We start from the raw sequence: 15,719 nt of genomic DNA on the forward strand, positions 1-15,719 counted from the left end.
ATCAGGAGACTATTTCCTGACTTCCAGGAAACCTCCAAGAAACTGTCATTGCCCTGTGGCTATGATAAATTAGTCTGATTATCACATGAAGGAGACAGGTGTTAACTTTGGATCCCCAACCCCACCCACCCACTCATGCCACCTAGTACATCGATGAATCCACTAAGACAAAAATGCCCCAAAGTGGCTCCAGTGAAAGAAGCTCTAGGAACAACAACAAAAAAAGATTTATAGCAAATAAGCTGCATTCTTCCAGGTCAAAAGCTTTGGGACTTGTTGTCTATTCTGATGGACATTTTCTACCCTTCTTATAATCTCATATGGCACAAAATTTTTTTAAGTTTTTTTCTTTTTTTTTTTTTAATTTTACTTTAAGTTTCAGGACACATGTGCAGAATATGCAGGTTTGTTACACAGGTATACATGTGTCATGGTAGTTTGCTGCGCCTATTGACTCATCCTCTAATTTCCTTCCCCTCACCCCACAACACCCAACTGGCCCTGGTGTGTGTTGTCCCCCTCCTTGTGTCCACATGTTCTCATTCTAAGACTCACACTTATAAGTGAGAACATGTGGTGCTTGGTCTTCTGTTCCTGTGTTAGTTTGGTGAGGATGATGGCTTCCAGCTTCATGCATGTCGCTGCAAAAGACATGATCTCATTCATTTTTATGGCTGCATAGTAATCCATGGTGTATATGTACCATATTTTCTTTATGCAGTCTATCATTGATGGGCATTTGGGTTGGTTCCATTACTTTGCTATTGTAAATAGTGCTGCAATAAATATATGTGTGCATGTGTCTTTATAGCTAAATGATTTACATTCCTTTGGGTATGCACTCGGTAATGAAATTGCTGGGTCAAATGGTATTTCTGGTTCTGGATCCTTGAGGAATCCCCACACTGTCTTCCACAATGGTTGAACTAATTTACATTCCCACCAACAGTATAAAAGCACTCCTATTTCTCCACAGCCTTGCCAGCACCTGTTGTTTCTTGACTTGTTAATAATCACCATTCTGAGTGGCATGAGATGGTATCTCATTGTGGTCTTGATTTGCATTTCTTTAATGATCAGTGATGTTGAGCTTTTTTTTCATGTGTTTGTGGGCCCCATAAATGTCTTCTTTTGAGAAGTGTCTGTTTATATCCTTTGTCCACTTTTTGATGGGGTTGTTTGTTTTTTCTTGTAAATTTGTTTAAGTTCCTTGTAAATTCTTGATATTAGACCTTTGTCAGATAGGTAAATTGCAAAAATGTTCTCCCATTCTGTAGGTTGCCTGTTCACTCTGATGCTAGTTTCTTTTGCTGTGCAGAAGCTCTTTAGTTTAATAGGATCCCATTTGTCAATTTTGGCTTTTGTTGCAATTTATTTTGGCATTTTTGTCATGAAGTCTTTGCCTATGCCTATGTCCTGAATGGCATTGCCTAGGTTTTCTTGTAGGGTTTTTATGGTTTTGGTTTTTACATTTAAGTCTTTAATCCATCTTGAGTCAATTTTTGTATAAGGTGTAAAGAAGGGGTCCAGTTTCAGTCTTCTGCAGCTGGCTAGTCAATTTTCCCAGCACCATTTATTGAATAGGAGATCCTTTCCCCATCTTGAGTCAATTTTTATATAAGATGTAAAGAAGGGGTCCTGTTTCAGTTTTCTGCGTACAGCTAGTCGGTTTTCCCAGCACCATTTATTAAATAGGGAATCCTTTCTGCATTGCTTGTTTTTGTCAGGTTTGTTGAAAATCAGATGGTTTTAGATGTGTGGTGTTATTTCTGAGGTCTCTGTTCTGCTCCATTGGTCTATATATCTGTTTTGGTACCAGTACCATCCTGTTTTGGTTACTGCAGCCTTGTAGTATACTCTGAAGTCAGTTAGCGTGATGTCTCTAGCTTTGTTCTTTTTGCTTAGGATTGTCTTGGCTATACAGGGTCTTCTTTGATTCCACGTGAAATTTAAAGTAGTTTTTTTCTTATTCTGTGAAGAATGTCAATGGTAGTTTGATGGGAATAGCATTGAATCTGTAAAGTACTTTGGGCCATATAGCCATTTTCACGATATTGATTCTTCCTATCCATGAGGATGGAATTTTTTCCATTTCTTTGTGTCCTTTCCTATTTCCTTAAGCAGTGGTTTGTAGTTCTACTTGAAGAGTTCTTTCAAATCCATTGTTTGCTGTATTCCTAGGTATTTTATTCTCTTTGTAGCAATTGTGAATGGGAGTTAATTCATGATTTGGCTCTCTGCTTGTTTATTGTGGGTGTAAAGGAATGCTTGTAATTTTTGCACATTGATTTTGTATCCTGAGACTTTGCTGAAGTTGTTTATCAGCTTAAGGAGTTTTGGGGCTGAGACAGTGGGGTTTCCTAAATATAGAATCATGTCATGTGCAAACAGACAATTTGACATCCTCTCTTCCTATTTGAATACCTTTATTTATTTCTCTTGCCTGATTACTCTGGCCAAAACTTCCAATACTATCTTGAATGGTAGTGGTGAGAGAGGGCATCCTTGTCTTGTACTGGTTTTCAAAGGGAATGCTTCAAGCTCTTGCCCATTTACTATGATATTGGCTGTGGGTTTGTCATAAATAGCTCTTATTGTTTTGAGGCATGTTCCATCAACATCTAGTTTATTGGTAGTTTTTAGCATGAAGGGATGTTGGATTTTATCATAGGCCTTTTCTGCATTTACTGAGATAATCATGTGGGTTTTGTCTTTGGTTCTGTTTATGCGATGGATTATGTTTATTGATTTGCATATGTTGAACTAGGCTTGCATCCCAGAGATGAAGCCGACTTGATCATGGTGGGTAAGTTTTTTGATTCAGTTTGCCAGTATTTTATTGAGGATTTTCACATCAATATTCATCAGGGATATTGGCCTGAAGTTTTCGTTTTCTGTTGTGTCTCTGCCAGGTTTTGTTATCAGGAAGATGCTGGCTTCATTAAATGAGTTAGGGAGGAGTCCCTCCTTTTCAATTCTTTGTAATAGTTTCAGAAGAAATGCTCCTCTTTGTACCTCTGGTAGAATTTGGCTGTGAATCTGTGGTCCTGAGCTTTTTTTTTTTTTTTTTTGGTTTGTAGGCTATTAATTACTGCCTCAATTTCAGAACTTGTTATTGATCTATTCAGGGATTCGACTTCTTCCTGGTTTAGCCTTAGGAGGGTGTATGTGTGTGTCCAGAAATTTATCCATTTCTTCTAGATTTTCTAGTTTATTTGCATAGAAGTATTTATAGTATTCTCTGATGGTAGTTTGTATTTCTTTGGGATCAGTGGTGATATCCCCTTTATCATTTTTATTGTGTATATTTGATTCTTTTCTCTTTTCTTCTTTATTGGTCTAGCTAGCAGTCTGTCTATTTTGTTAATTTTTTCAAAAAACCAGCTCCTGGATTCATTTATTTTTTTGAACGGTTTTTCATGTCTCTATCTCCTTCAATTCTGCTCTGATCTTAGTTATTTCTTGTCTTCTACTAGTTTTTGGATCAGTTTGCTCTTGCCTCTCTAGCTCTTTTAATTAAATTATTTAATTTAATTAATTTAAATAATAAATTAAATTATTAATTTAATAAATTAAATTAAATTTATTTAATTTAATAGCTAGGGTGTCGATTTGAGATCTTTATAGCTTTCTGATTTGGTCATTTAGTGCTATAAATTTCCCTCCTAACACTGCTTTAGCTTATCCCAGAGATTCTGGTACATTGTCTCTTTGTTCACATTGGTTTCAAAGAACTTCTTGATTTCTGCCTTAATTTTATTATTTACCCAGGAATCATTCAGGAGCAGGTTGTTCAATTTCCATGTAATTGTGGTTTTGAGTGAGTTTCTTAATTCTGAGTTCTAATTTGATTGCACTGTGGTCTGAGAGATTGTTCATTATGATTTTAGTTCTTTTGCATTTGCTGAGGAGTGTTTTACTTCCAATTATGTGGTCGATTTTATAATAAGTGCCATGTGGTGCTGAAAAGAACATATATTCTGGGCCGGGCACTGTGGCTCACGCCTGTAATCCCAGCACTTTGGGAGGCCGAGGTGGGCGGATCATGAGGTCAGGGGATCGAGACCATCCTGGCTAACACAGTGAAACCCCGTCTCTAATAAAAATACAAAAATTAGCTGGGCTTGGTGGCGGGTGCCTGTAGTCCCAGCTACTTGGGAGGCTGAGGCAGGAGAATGGCATGAACCCCGGAAGCAGAGCTTGCAGTAAGCTGAGATCATGCCACTGTACTCCAGCCTGGGCAACCGAGCAACAACAACAACAACAACAACAACAAAAAAATGTATATTCTGTTGATTTGGGGTGGAGAGTTCTGCAGATGTCTATTAGGTCCACTTGATCCAGAACTGAGTTCAAGTCCTGAATATTTTTGTTAATTTTCTGTCCTGTTGATCTGTCTAATATTGACAGTGGGATGTTAAAATCTCCCACTGTTTTTGTATGGGAGTCTAAGTCTCTTTGTAGATCTCTAAGAACTTGTTTTATGAATCTGGGTGCTCCTGTATTGGGTGCATATATATATATAGGATAGGTAGCTCTTCTTGTTGAATTGTTCCCTTTACCATTATGTAATGCCCTTCTCTGTCTTTTTTGATCTTTGTTTGTTTAAAGTCTGTTTTGTCAGAAGCTAGGATTGAAACCCCTACTTTTTTATTTCTTTCCATTTGCTTGGTAAATATTCCTCCATTTCTTTATTTTTAGCCTATGTGTGTCTTTGCATGTGAAATGGGTCTTCTGAATACAGCACACTGATGGGTCTTGACTCTTTATCTAATTTGTCAGTTGGTGTCTTTTAATTGGGGGCATTTAGCCCATTTACATTTAAAACTAGTATTGTTATGTGTGAATTTGATCCTGTCATCATGATGCTATCTGGTTATTTTGCACGCTAGTTGATGTAGTGTCATTGGTCTTTATATTTAGCTGTGTTTTTGCAGTGGCTGGTTTTTCCTTTCCATATTTAGGGCTTCCTTCAGGAGCTCTTGCAAGGCAGGCCTGGTGGTGATGAAATCCCTCAGCCTTTCCTTGTCTGGAAAGGATTTTATTTCTCCTTCATTTATGAAGCTTAGTTTGGCTCGATATGAAAATCTGGGTTGAAAATTCTTTTCTTTAAGAATGTCGAATATTGTCCCCCAATCTCTTCTGGCTTGTATGGTTTCTGCCGACAGGTCTGCTGTTAGTCTGACGGACTTCCCTTTGTACATGACCTGGCCTTTCTCTCTGGCTGCCCTTAACATTTTTTTCTTAATTTTGACCTTGGAGAATCTGATGATTATGTGTCTTGGGGTTGATCTCCTTGTGGAGTATCTTAGTGGTATTCTCTGTATTTCCTGAATTTGCGTGTTGGCCTGTCTTGCTAGGTTGGGGAAGTTCTCCCGGATAATAAAGATCCTGAAGTTTGTTTTCCAGCTTGTTTCCTTTCTCCCCATCTCCTTCAGGTACTTCAATCATTCGTAGTTTTGGTCTTTTTACATAGTCCCATATTTCTTGGAGGCTCTGTTCATTCCTTTTCATTCTTTTTTCTCTCATCTTGTCTGCATGCCTTATTTCAGCAAGGTGGTCTTCAAACTCTGATATCCTTTATTTTGCTTGTCCGATTCAGCTATTGATACTTGTATATGCTTCATGAAGTTCTTGTGCCATGTTTTTCAGCTCCTTCAGGTCATTTATGTTCCTCTCTAAACTTTTTATTCAGGTTAGCACCTCTAACCTTTTATCAAGGTTCTTAGCTTCTTTGCATTCTGTTAGAACATGCTCCTTTAGCTCAACAGAGTTTTTTATTACCCATTTTCTGAAGCCTACTTCTGTCAATTCGTCCAACTCATCTTCTGTCCAGTTCTGCACTCTTGCTGGAGAGGTGTTGCAATCATTTGGAGAAAAAGAGGCACTCTGGCCTTTTGGGTTTTCAACATTTTTTTCATTGATTCTTTCTCATCTTCATGAGTTGGTCTAGCTCCGATCTTTGAGGCTGCTGACCCTTGGATGGGGATTTTATGGAAACTATTTTTTTGTTGTTGATGCTCTTGTTTTTGCTTTCTGTTTGTTTGCTTTTATTTCAGTGGTAAGGTCCCTCTTCTGTAGGGCTGCTGCATTTTGCCAGGGTTCACTTCCGGCCCTATTCATCTGGTTCATGCCCATACCTGGAGGTGTCACTCAGGGAGGCTGGAGAACAGCAAAGATGGGTGTGTGCTCCTTTTTCTGGGCATCTCTGACCTTGAGGAGCACCAATCTAATGCCAGTAGGTTTGCTTCTATACAGGGTGTCTGGCAACCTCTGTTGGAGGGTCTCACCCAGTTGGGAGGCATGGGGAACAGGCACTTAACAAAGCACTTTGACTGTCCCTTGGTAGAGGGAGTGTGCTTCCCTGAGGGGAAACACACTTGTCTAGGCTGCCCAGATTCCTCAGAACCACCAGGAGGAAAGGCTAAGTCTGCTGATCCACAGAGACTGTGGCCACCCCTCCCCCTAGGGAGTCAGGACCAGGGAGATCAGGGCTCTGGCCCTGAGCCTCTGGCTGGAGTTGTTGGAGTTGCTACAGGGAGGCCCCGCCCAGTGGGGAAGGATGGGTCAGAGTCAGGCCTGAAGAGGAGCTCTGGCCACAATCTGCCACAGCCAGTGTGTTGGGCTGTGGGGGACACCTCTTTGAACCAAGCCATCTAGCCTTCCTGGCTCCAGCAGAGGAAAAGCACAGGCTGGAGCTATAGAGATGGATGCTGCCCTTCTCCTGCCCAGGGAGCTTAGTGTGTTAGGCAGTTATGAGACCCAGTGCTGGCTGCTGCTCCTCCTTCAAGGAGCTCAAATGGCTTAGACAGCAGGAAGCCACAGCTATGGTGCTGGTTGCCCCTCTGCCCACCCCAGGATTACAACAGATTTAAGTAGATTCTAGGTGGGAGGCTGTTGAGAATCTGTGCAGCTCCAGGGTTTGGCCCCTAGGCCCGGGTGGTGAGGGTTCACAAGTGGGATCTTTCAATCTGTGGGTTGCACAGTTCTGTGGAAAAAGCATGTGTTCCCCAGCTGGGTAGCACGCTTACTCACTGCCTCCCTTGGCTGGGGGTTGGGGACTCCCCTGCCCCATGTGCCTCTCAGGTGGGCTGCTGTACCCCACTGCTCTTTCTTCCTCACCATGTATCATGCCAGCTGCCTAGTCAGTTCTGATGAGAGAATCTGAATACCTTGGTTGCCAGTGCAGAAGTCACATGCTTATTATGGTTCTTTTTGATGGGAGCCTCTGATTGTCACTGCTTCTAGTCGGCCATCTTGGCCCTGGCCCTTTTTTAGTGTTTTGAGTATATTATTAGTTGTTACCCCCAGGTAATCCACTGTCTCACTTGATCTATGATCTTTATAAAATGCTTCAAGAGCACAGCATAATAATTGAATTTTGACAGCTGATATAAAGAACACCCACGTGCCACCTGCAGCCAGGATATTGCTGGCTTCTGATAGGCTGGATTCACCTGTGAGACAGGGGGTTGGAATCTCAGTCATTGATGTACATCCACAAGAGTCCAGGGTGATAAAACTCTTGCAGTGAAATAATGTTGCCCACATTCGTTACAGTCCCTCACAGTTTTTAACTGTCCTAAGTGAATGTCTAACAATGTCCAATTCAGTGAGTGATGCTTCTCCAGCACAATAACTTCTCCTAAAATAAATGAAAACACGTGATTTGTGTACATAAAACATGAGGCACAAATATCGTCTGTCTTCTTAGGCCTGGTTGGTATAGTCAGAAGAACTTGGCATTCCCCTCAAGCTGTCCCATTATTAAAGTATCAAAGAGATCCCTCAAATATACGCTATATAAGGAAAGTCCTATGCAGAGACCAGACCCTCCTTTTGTTCATAATCCAGTCCCCGTTGCTCACGTCACCTTTCCAGGGTCAGCTGAGAAAACCTTACTACCCTCATCAGCCATCCTGAGAATAGCACTGTTCCCACAAAGAATGATGTCTCTGTACACTCCCATAGTGTCTAATCTAAAGTAGCCAGAATACAGAAGAGGAAGCTTTCTTCCACATCTGTGACACACTTTGTCACTGGGCTCCCAAGGACTTACTGATCTGGGAGTCTCACAAACTGAGCTTCTAACTCTAGCTTCTTCTTTCTGTAATGTTTCAAAGCTAGTTCAAGGAAACTTGTCCTGGAAAGGTGCCATACATCCACATCATACTCTTATCCCCTTTCTCCCAACTGCTACCTGAGGTGATGTCTGAATGGTAGGAATGAGGGACCTATATACACTGGTGTATTAGTCAGGGTTCTCTAGAGGGACAGAACTAATAGGATATATATCCTATTAGTTTATACATACATATATATGAGTTTATTAAGTATATATATATAAAGGAGAGTTTATTAAGTATATTAGTATATATATCTTATTAGTTTATATATACACACACATATATACATACGTATGTGGGAGTTTATTAAGTATTTACATATGTATATAAAGGGGAGTTTATTAAGTATATTAGTATATATATCTTAGTTTGTATGTATACACACATATATATACACATACATATATGGGAGTTTATTAAGTATTTAAATATATATATAGGGGAGTTTATTAAAGTATTAACTCATATGATCACAAGGTCCCACAATAGACCCTCTGCAGGCTGAGGAGCAAGAAGAGCCAGTCCGAGTTCCAAAACTGAAGAATTGGGAGTCCGATATTCCAGGGCAGGAAGCATCCAGCACAGGAGAAAGATGTAGGCTGGGAGGCTAGGCCAGTCTCTCTTTTCAGATTTTTTTTCCTGCTTATATTGTAGCCACACTGGAAGCTGATTAGATTGTGCCCACCCGGATTAAGGGTGGGTCTGCCTTTCCCAGCCCACTGACTCAAATATTAATCTCCTTTGGCAACACCCTCACAGACACACATGGGATCAAAACTTTGTATCCTTCAATCCAATCAAGTTGACACTCAATATTAACCATCAGAAGTCCACTCCTCGTCAACTTGAACCCATACACATCTTGTGAGATCATAATCTTCAAATAAAGACAATAATAAGGTCATAATTATGCCTAACATAATACAACTATCCTTCCTTCATACAACCATAAATGCACCAGTCTCCAACTCAAATACTATTACATAAAGTTAACAATACTTAAATGCTGATGTGAAGTCAATAAATCTCATGTCACATGATAAAGTAAAAAGGAAATAAAATGAAGATATTTTCTTAGTACAAGTATATACATGCACAAACATGTTTTTACAGAAGGAGGAAATAATCATGACAATTACAGTCCTCATTTCTACAGCTGGTCATGTGGTCATAGCTGATATTGATGACTACCTTCTACTACCCATTCTGTATTCCCTTTGCCTTCAGCAAGCACCTTAGCAGGTTGTGGTTTTTTTCCTGGTGGAGTGGCCCAAACCTTTATTCCTAAAGGGTCTGGGCCATTTGTAGTCCTGGCTGGACTGAGCTGTTGTAGTTTCCCATTGACCTGAATCACAGGGCATGGTAATACTAAGAGATGCCCTAATCGATCTCCTGTATTCCATGCATACTCTTCCTTACCTCCATTGTGGAGTAGTAGACTAATTTCATCTTGATAGTCTGGATCAATCACCCCAGTCAACACTGTAACTCCCTTCTTAGCCTGTTAACTTAAAGGTAGGAGGAGCCCAAGTGTCCAGGTGGCAATCTTAACTCCCAGTTTAATGGAATTATTGTTGTGTCTCCTGGTGGCAGCATTCCTCTCTCTGGAACTAAGACCTCTATGCTGGCAGAACATAATGTCGTGGAAACAGGAAGGAAAAATTTTGCTCATGGGTCATTAGGGGTGATGGTGAGTGGTGTCACTTCTACTTCCACCCCTTGATTCCTGGACCCGTAAATCCTGGCTATGGGAGAAACAGTACCATATATTGGACACTGATTCAGAGCATACATGGCCTTCTTAAGAACTTTGCCCCATCCCTGCAAAGTATTGTCACCTAGTTGGCATTGTAATTGTGACTTCAAAAGGCCATTCCACTGTTCTATCAATCAGCTGCTTCAGGGTGATGGGGAACATGATAAGACCAGTGAACTCCATGAGCATGAGCCCACTGCCACACTTCTTTAGCTGTTAAGTGAGTGTCTTAGTCAGAGGCAATGCTGTGTGGAATACCATGCCAGTGGATAAGACATTCCGTGAGTCCATGGATGATAGTCTTGGCAGAAGCATTGCATGCAGAATAGGCAAACCCATATCTGGAGTAAGTGTCTATTCCAGTGAGGACAAACCTCTGCCGTTTCCATGATGGAAGAGGTCCAATATAATCAACCTGCCACCAGGTAGCTGGCTGATCACCCTGAGGAATTGTGCCATATCGAGGGCTCAGTGTTGGCCTCAGCTGCTGGCAAATTGGGCACTCAGCAGTGGCCATAGCCAGCTCAGCCTTGGTGAATGGAAGTCCATGTTGCTGAGCTCATGCATAACCTCCATCCCTGCCATGATGACCACTTTGTTCATGGACCCATTGGGTGATGACAGGGGTGGCTGGGGAAAGAGGCTGAGTGGTGTCCACAGAACAGGTCATCCTATCCACTTGATTATTAAAATCCTCCTCTGCTGAGGTCACACATTGGTGAGCACTCATATGGGATACAAATATCTTCACAGTTTTTGACCACTCAGAGAGGTCCATCCACATACCTCTTCCTCAAATTTTCTTGTCACCAATTTTCCAGTCATGCTTCTTCCAAGTCTCTGGCCATCCAGCCAAACCATTGGCTACAGCCCATGAATCAGTATATAATTGCACATCTGGCAATTTCTCCTTCATGTATAGTGCACAGCCAGCTGCACTGCTCAAAGTTCTGATCACTGGGAAGATTTCCCTTCACTGCTGTCCTTCAGGGATGTCCTAGAAAGGGACTGTAGTGCTGCAGCTGTCCACTTTCAGGTGGTGCCTGCATATCATGCAGAACCATCTGTGAACCAGACCCTAGTCTTCTCTTCCTCTGTCAATTGAGCATAGGAAACTCCCCATGAGGCCATCAGTGCAGGCTAGGGAAGAGAAGGCAGGATGGCAGGAGTGGAGGCCATGGGCATTTGAGCCACTTCCTCGTGTAACTTACTTGTGCCTTCAGGACCTGCTCGAGCCTAATCACATATATACCACTTCCATTTGATGATGGAATGCTGCAGTGCATGATCCACTTTATGGCTAGATGGGTCAGAATGCACCCACTTCGTGATAGGCAGTTCAGGTTGCATGGTGTCTTGATGGCCCATAGTCAAACATTCAGTTTCCACCAAAGCCTAGTAACAGGCCAAGGGCTGTCTCTCAAAAGGAGAGTAGTTACCTGCAGAAGATGGCAGAGCCTTGCTCCAAAGTCCTAGAGGCCCCCGCTGTGATTCACCTATGGGGGCCTACCAAAGGCTCAAAACAGCATTCCTATCTGCGACTGACACCTGGAACACCATTGGATGTGCTGGGTCATATGGTCCAAGCAGCAGAGCAGCTTGCACAGCAGCCAGGACCTGTTGCAGACCCTTGCCCTGTTCTGGGCCCCACTCAAAACTGGCAGCCTTTCGGATCACTCTATAAATGGGCTGGAGTAACACACCCAAATGAGGGATGTGTTGCCTCCAAAATCCAAATAGGCCCACTAGGCATTGTGCCTCTTTCTTGGTTGTAGGAGAGGCCAAATGCAGCAACTTATCCTTCACCTTAGGAGAAATATCTCAACAGGCCCCACACCACTGGACCCCTAGAAATTTTACTGAGGTAGAAGTTCCCTGAATTTTAGTCAGATTTATTTCTCATCCTCTGGCACGCAAATGTTTCACCAATAAGTCCAGTGTGTTTGCTACTTCTTGCTCACTGGATCCAATCAGCATAATGTCATTAATGTAATGGACCAGTGTGATATCTTGCAGAAGCAAAAAGTGATCAAGTTCTCTCCAAATAAGATTATGACACAAAGCCAGAGAGTTGATACACCCCTGAGGTAGGACAATAAAGGTATATTGCTGGCCTTGCCAGCTGAAGGCAAATTGTTTCTGGTAGGCCATATGGACAGGAATGGAGAAAAAGGGATTTGCCAAGCCAATGGCTACATACCAGTTACCAGGAGAAGTGTTCATTTGCTCAAGCAATGAAACCACATCTGGTACAGCAGCTGCAATTGGAGTCACCACTTGGTTAAGCTTATGATAATCCACTCTCATTCTCCCAGATCCATCTGTCTTCTGCACAGGCCAAATGGGAGAGTTGAATGGGGATGTGGTGGGAATCACCACACCTGCATCTTTCAAGTCCTTGGTGGTGGCACTAATCTCTGCAATCCCTCCAGGGATGCGACATTATTTTTGATTTACTATTTTTCTATGTACAGGCAGCTCTAATGACTTCCATTTGGCCTTTCCCACCATCATAGCCCTCATCCTACCAGTCAGGAAGCCAATGTGAGGGTTCTGCCAGCTGCTAAGTATGTCTATGCCAATTATGCATGCTGGCGCTGGAGAAATAATCACAGGATAAGTCCAGGGACCCACTGAACCCACTGTAAGTCAGACCTGAGCTATAACTCCATTAATTACCCGACCTCCATAAGCCCCTACTTTAACTGGAGGACCAGAATGGTGTTTTGGGTCCCCTGGAATCAAGATCAGCTCAGAGCCAGTGTCCAGTAGTCCCCACAATGTCTGATCATTTCCCTTTCCCAATGCATAGTTACCCTGGTAAAAGGCCGGAGGTCTCCTTGGAGAAGGATGGGAGAAAGATTCACTGCATAAGTTATTGGTAATGTAATGGGGTCCTTCCTCAAGGGGATCTGGCCTCCCCTGCATTCAAGGGGTTCTGGGTCTGTAAGCTGGCTCAAGTCTGGAAATTGATTGAGGGGCTGTGATTCTCTGTTTTTATAATTCAAATTAGTCTTTTGTCCATTTGACCTTTTCTGCTTGTATAAATTAAGTAGGAAGGTGGTAGGTTTCCTATCAATTTCACTTCTAGGAACACCATGATTAGTTAGCCAATGCCAGAGCTCTACATGAGTCAGACTATTCTGATTGCTGCTTTACCTCTGCTCTCCATTACAGTAGCTACACCCACCTTGCCTTTGACAGCTGAGTGCCACCACTTGGCTCCTGCAACCTCGGGATCCAATGATTCCCATTGTATTTAAATTTTGTAGTTGAGTGACTGCAGTTCCCACTGTTAGATCTGACATACGGAGAAGAGCAATTACAGGACTCTTCAAATATGCAAGACGTGCCCTCACAATTCTATTTCACAAGGCATTGGTCAAGGGCTTATCTTCTGAACCCTCCCAGCTGGGATGAGTAGGTCTAAAGTGACTAATCCACTTCACCATCCCAATCTCCCTAAGCTTTTGGATCCCTTCCTCTACTTTAAATCAAGGGAGATCAGGGATTTCCCGCTCACTGACGGTGGGCCATCTTTTAATCTATATTTCAGCTAACCAAGCAAATAAACTATTAGGACCATTTTTTAACTCCCTGAGCTGCAACATTAAATGCAGAGTCCCTAATTAGTGGCCCAAATCAATAAATTCTGCCTGATCCAACTCTATGTGCCTTCCACCATTATCCCACACCCTTAATATCCATTCCCATGCCTGTTCTCCAGATTTCTGTTCACATAAATTAGAAAACTCAAGCAATTCTTTTTGAGTGTAGTGGACCTCCTCATGGGTCACACTCTCAACCTCATCTCCAGGGGTCTGCTGGGACTTTAGTCTAGTTATAGGTATAGGAGCAAACAGGGGTGTTGGGGGTGGCTCCTGAGGAGAATCAACATTATCTTACCTGGCAACTATCCCTGGGGAGGCCATCACTGTTGCCTCAGGCAACATAGAGTTTATCTGCTCAGACAAAGGTGGAAAGGCTGATGGCAGCATGGGTCGGTGAGGGGACGTTGCCACTACTGGGGATGGGGAAGCTGTTTCCTCTGGCAAAAATGTTCAAACTCAGTGTCCCCAGCTTCATCAGGGTCCTCCCACACATCCCCAACCAAGTTTCAGGATCCCATTATTTTTCTAGTCAATGCCCTCACTTTAATGGTAGACACCTGGTGAGGCTGTGCATGCACATTTTGTTGCAGGTCAGCCACTGACATGATAAGAGCTTGTGTCTGTTTTTCTACAATTTCAGCTCTTTCTCTACAGGAGGTAAGACTCTCACTCAGGACTATCTCAGCAGATTTGAGGCTCAGTATCTGCTTCTGAAGCCAGGAGACAGAATCCCTGAGTTCATCATTTTCTTTCATCACTTTGTCCACTGAACTTAGGAGCAACCAACCAGCTTCATTATGTTCTTTGGTTCTCCACATATAGTCAAAGGTATTATGTATAGAGTCACTAAACTCCTTGCCTCTCATGAATGGTGTCAAATGCATTTATTTTGCATAACTCTCTAAGCAGTTCACACCAAGGACTATCAGTGTTCTCCATACTATTAGAAATAGTGTCTTTAGCATTTTTGGGTCAATCATATTAAGCAGCTAACTCCAGAAACCCCAAAACCAACAAAAGAACTCCATCCTTAATATTCTGTTTCTCTAGAACCACTCCTGGTACCAATATCTGTATTAGTCAGGGCTCCCTAGAGAGACAGAACTATTAGGAGATTAGTTAGATTATATATATATATATATATATATATGGGAGTTTATTAAGTACTAACTCACATGATCACAGGGTCCCACAATAGGCCCTCTGCAGGCTAAGGAACAAGGAGAGCCAGTCCGAGTTCCAGAACTGAAGAACTTGAAGTCCGACGTTTGAGGGCAGGAAGTATCCAACATGCGAGAAGGATGTAGGCTGGGAGGCTAGGCCAGTCTCTCTTTTCACATTTTTCTGCCTGCTGATATTCCAGCTGCACTGGAAGCTGATTGTGCCCATCCAGATTAAGGGTGGGTCTATGTTTCCCAGCCCACTGACTCAAATATTAATCTCCTTTGGCAACACCCTCACAGACACACACAGGATCAATACTTTGTATCCTTCAGTCTAATCAAGTTGACACTCAGCATTAACCATCACAACTGGCAACATGCCCTATTATACCAACACTTAAGTAAATGGGTACAGAATCAAGGGAGGGACCCAATCTATTTTTTCTCAGTGTGTGATCTCTGACAAGCTGCACAAAATACTTGAGTGCTAGTTGAAAATACATATTTTTCCTCTGATTCCACCCTAGACCACTATATCAATCATCTGGAGAGGTGAATTCTAAATCTTTAAACAAGATCATGAGATGATTTTTGCAGAGACCTAAGTCTGAAAATCATTGCTGGATAATCTGAGGAAAAACACTGGTACAATTCAAATTTTTTTGAGATAAGCAGAACATGGGTATTCTCATTCATCTCTGAGACCCTTTCTCAGCAAGCAGAATGCCACTAAATCGTATTATTGACATTTGACTAAAATGGGGGTCATTCAAAGGATGCAGGCCCTAAAAAAACGAAGCCCAGGAGGAACGCCTTATAGACATCCGTAACTTTCACACGGATATTTCCTAATGAAAAAATGGAAACTGCTGGAAATTTTTTTAAATGATAATGAGGACACTGATATTTAATTTTCGCTTTTAAGGACAAAATATAGAAATATCAGAAAAAAATAAGATTTATTTGTAATCCTAGTTTTTAATTCACTATTGATATAAAATAAAAGATAGGTTATTTGTTTAGAAAGATAAAGAATATGTTTAATTTGCTTTGCTCTGTCAAC

The 15,719-nt window shown here is 42.0% G+C and overlaps 1 protein-coding gene and 1 pseudogene across 4 annotated transcripts in view; one reads left to right on the forward strand and one right to left on the reverse strand.

Moving 5' to 3' along the window:
- The window catches only part of C9orf72 (C9orf72-SMCR8 complex subunit), a 144,671-nt gene that overhangs the window by 38,932 nt on the left and 90,020 nt on the right, over positions 1–15,719 (forward strand). The window lies entirely within an intron of this gene.
- On the reverse strand, positions 9,287–13,880 carry LOC129136092 (uncharacterized; annotated as a pseudogene).

This window comes from Pan troglodytes, chromosome 11 (assembly GCF_028858775.2).
Source record: "Pan troglodytes isolate AG18354 chromosome 11, NHGRI_mPanTro3-v2.0_pri, whole genome shotgun sequence".
NCBI lineage: Eukaryota > Metazoa > Chordata > Mammalia > Primates > Hominidae > Pan > Pan troglodytes.